Below are 4,604 nucleotides of genomic sequence, written 5' to 3'. Positions count from 1 at the left end.
AAGATACATCATGGTTACATGGTACACCAATCATGTCCCATTTCTTGCAACCATATGTCCATTTTTTTTAAGTTGACAACATAAGACTTCTCACCACTGTTGACATGGAATAGATCTGGGCCTGCCATCATGGCCTTCCAATCCTAGACCATTCCTTGGTCTCTTCTAGCATCTTTTCATAAGTTGGTGTAATTTCCCATCTTGCATTCTGCCGTCCAATCCTTTTTTCACTGAAATTCACCATCAACTTGCATCTAGCCCCTTGTACCATTGTTTTAATGGGTTTCACCTAATGTCCAAAATCATCCTATTGAACACCTCACTAATCTTGCTGACTACTAGGTTAGTCTTACAGTTGGTGTACATGGCATACCTAGCCCATGTTACAATAGGAATTACCTTCAGCCACAACCCGACATCCTCACTTTCATTTCTAATTTCTTCCATTGCTAAATCAAAACCATTTTTAGTGTAAGAGTAAGTTGTTGCATCCATATATTTCTTTAGTTCATCTCCTCTGAAACCGGCACTTTGGAAATTGTATAAATGTGTCTTAAACAATATCTTTGAGGGCAATTTGGAAATATTTGGTCAATGGCATTGAGCAGACCCTGATGACAGCAATAGAGTTCATATCCTATGTCTGCTAAGTAATAGTAATGCAAACAAGTAAGGAAATGCTCATATATTTTACCTTCTGCGTGTCTGAAATAATTGTAGTACCCAAATTCTCCTGATTCTCTACCAATAGCTATCTTCAGTTGAGTTAGAAACCAACACCAACTTGGGGTATCTTCCTTCTCAACTACTCCAAAAGCCAATGGATAAATGTTATTGTTTCCATCTCTACCTGTAGCAGCTAAGATTTGTTGTTATGTGTTCAACTTCACAAAGCAGCCATCCAGCCCTGAAAACCATTACACAAGACCATAGTAAACTTCACAAAATGATAACAAACTACACTAGGATTTTTGTTTTTCAAAGTAGCATCAATATAATACCTATAAAAGATCTACATCCTTTCAGAAAACCATCCCTTTGAGCTGCTACACAAATGAAAAGTCTATGAAAGCTATGGTTTTTGCTTGGATGATCTTTGACTACTCTTGTTGTCACAATGCATCTGTTTCCTCGGTTTGTGTCAAGCACAACCTGGAGATAGTCTTTTATCCTCGTATATTGTGCTTCATGATCACCTTGGACCACACTGAGAGCTTGATGTCTTACCATGTAATCCTTCATCTTACCAACCTCCACACCAAACTTCTCCTTTGTCTTGTCTATGACAGTATCAATTCCTGCTCTTGGATCTATCTTGAAGCTATCCTCAACTGCTTTGGGCACAAACCTAGCAGGAATCTTACAATTTTCACCACTTGGACACATGTTTGCTCTAATCGCAACTTCCTAATACAAAATGTTTTACATTTGCCATAACAGATGCAACCATGTGAAAGGGGCATTCTTTTTCAACACAATCAACTATTATCCTGTCTTTGTTATTCCTGTGGAAATGATAGTTCCTCCTTCGAGTAACATGAAGATTAACCAAAGCTCTCATGAACTTATAAACATCAGTAAAACATGTGTGCCAACATATTTGAACCCGTGGGGCAAGCTTGTTCTCATCATACCATATTCTGCCCTTTTTCTTCTTTGCCCTTGACTTCCTGCCAGATGAGGAGTAGTACAACACAACTTCATCATCTGAATCAACTTCCTCATCTCTCCCCTCATCTGATAATGGAACATAGTCTTCCTCAAGTATATCTTCTGAACTACAATGGGATCTTGTCGTGGGTCCTCTTCTAATAGACAATTTCTCCAAAGGTGTTGGTTAAACAAAGCCCTCTTCTTCCTCCTCCTCAGCTTCACAAAATAAATCTTCTGGCTCAGAATCACCTTCAAAAACCCTCTTCCTCTTGAGGTCTTTTATTTTCTGCTCTTCCTCCTCCATGTTACCTTCCTCCTCCATGTCATCTTCTTCCTCCATGTTATCTTCTTCTCCCCTATTATCATCTTCTCACTCTATTGGCATGTCATCAAACTCATTAAAAAATAATTTATTTGTTGAAGCCCAGGAATATTTGTCCCCTTCCTCACATTACAAGTCTCCTGAGTGATGAGATATTCTCCATATGAGTCTTCTATGTGTACACTAACAATTGGACCAGAAAATGCTGCTTGCTCACTCGACTGACTTGCATATACCACTCCATCATCATGTACATTATATATCTTAGGTGAACCAAATTGTAAAATAGGTATTCGTTGCTCATATTCATTATCATCCAAACTGCAGTTAAAAAAGTCCAGTTAACCCTAATTCTTAAAATCAGTTGCATAAGTTGAAAGTATAAACATATAGGAGCAATTATGTGTGGAATATTACATATAATAACAATTTACAGAGCTAAGTAAGAATACAAAATCCAAATTAAAACAGAGTTAAAGAGGAGGAAGAAGACTCACTCCACAAGGCCGGAAGTGAAGCGTTGACTATGCGCAGGATGGGCCAATCATGCTGCCACCGGCGAACAAAGGTCGTCGGAACATGGCTTGACATTGCTGTCGCCTTGCTCGTCGCACTCCTCACCGCCAGCGATGACAGATCCACCATCGCCCACAACCATAGCAGGAGGGGCGGAGGGGGAGCGAGCATGGGCGGAGCGGCCCGCGGATTCGATGACAGTGTGGTAATGGTCGTCCCTTCTAGCGTCGGCACAGCCGCTGCCGCTCCCGATGGACATGGGAGAGAGCGAGCTTGAGCTGGTAGCGAAAGGGTGGGTGCGATTTGCGGCTAGGGTTCGATCGCTGGTTTTGTCTTGACAGATTCCGGCTAACGGCCCGTCACGGGCGCCATCTACCCCAGGACACGTGGCGCGTGACAGCAGACCCACCAATCAGAAATCTACTCAAACACGGCAAATCGGCGTATTGGCTTTTTTTGAAAACTGTCAACACAATGTTGGTCGTCTTTAAAAAAAATGGATTGTGGTGGTTTTCTATTTTGGCGTCCCCAATTGTGGTGGCTTTTTGCAGTTTACTCTATCCGGGGTTGATACATCCAATATTTCGATTTGTCCCCAAATAGGAGTTTTAGGTTATGTCCCAGCCTTTCCATAGAGTATTTGTTTGTGAAATTTAATAGCATTGATTGCAAGCGGTGGTCAGTTTAGTGATCTGTCCTGAATATGTTTTCCTGCATGAAGTGACCTTCTTTGCAACTGAGCCTGAGGCACCCTACAACTTGGTGACTTATTATAGAGAGAAGACAATGTGAACGTACCGTGCAGAGGCTAGGCCTTGAACACGGGTAGGCAGAGTGAGCAATCACACTACAAGCCAACAGGGCGACGCCTGGTTCTCTAACTTGTTGGATAATGAACAACTACCATTCAGAGGGGACAAAGGCCAAAACATGTACATGTGTGGTAAAACTGCAAGAAACCCCTTATATAATCACTACTGGAATTCCTATATTTGCCGTCTGCCAAATCTTTGCCATCAGTCAGCACACGGCGAAGAACCTCTTTACCGTGTGTTGGCAAAAAACAGACGGTAAAGAGGAGGCTGATGGCAAAATACATATTTGCCATCAGCCACCTCTTTGCCGTCTGTCAACAGACGGCAAAGGTAGGGATGGCAGACGGCAAAGCTATCCCACCCCACCCCTCCTCTCTCCCCATCCCACCCGGCCCCACCCACCCCTTTGCCGTCTGCCTAACTAGCTTTGTCGTCTGTGGCAGACGGCAAAGGGGATGGACCCGCCAAACGTTAACGGTCGCCGCGCGCCCCACCTCTCTCCTCTCTCCCACGCACTCTCTCTCACTGCTCTCCCCTCAGTGCCGCCGCAGCCCCTCAGCGCCGCCGCAGCAGCCCCCGGCCCCCAGCGCCGCCGCTGCCCCACCGCCGCCGCCGCCCCACCGCCGCCGCCGTCGACGCCACCCCCACCCCACCTCCCCACCCCACCGCCGCCCTGCGCCCCCCCCTGCGGCCCTCCTCCTCCTCCCTGCGCCCCCGCCGCCGCCGCCGCCACCCCCACCCCACCTCCCCACCCCACCCCACCGCCGCCCTGCACCCTCCTCCACCGCCGCCCTCCTCCCCCTGCGGCCCTCCTCCCCCTGGTAAGTTTCTGTTTCTTCTTTTTTTAATAGTTTTTGTTTAATTAGTTCTTACTTTTAGTTTAGTTTTAGTTTCAGTTTTAGTTTAGGTTTAGTTAGGTTAGTTTCAGTTTTAGTTTAGTTAGTTTCAGTTTTAGTTAGGTTAGTTTCAGATTTAGTTAGGTTAATTTCAGTTTTAGTTTAGTTTTAGTTTTAGTTTCAGTTTTAGTTTAGTTTTAGTTAGTTTAGGTTTAGAAGAAGAAGAAGAAGGAGAAGGAGAAAGGAGATGAAGAAGAAGGAGAAAGGAGAAGAAAAAAATAAGAAGAAGAAGGAAAAGAAGAAGAAGGAAAAGGAAGGGAAGGAGAAGAACCAAGAAGAAGAAGAAGAAGAAAAATAGGAGAGGAAGAGAAGAATAAGAGGAAAAAAGAAAATAAGAAGAAGAAGAAGAAGAAGAAGAAGAGAAGAAGAAAACAAGAAGAAGGAGAAGAAGAAGAAGAGGAA

This window comes from Hordeum vulgare, chromosome 6H, assembly GCF_904849725.1.
Source record: "Hordeum vulgare subsp. vulgare chromosome 6H, MorexV3_pseudomolecules_assembly, whole genome shotgun sequence".
Taxonomy (NCBI): Eukaryota; Viridiplantae; Streptophyta; class Magnoliopsida; order Poales; family Poaceae; genus Hordeum; species Hordeum vulgare.
Note: the sequence above shows the minus strand (reverse complement) of the source record.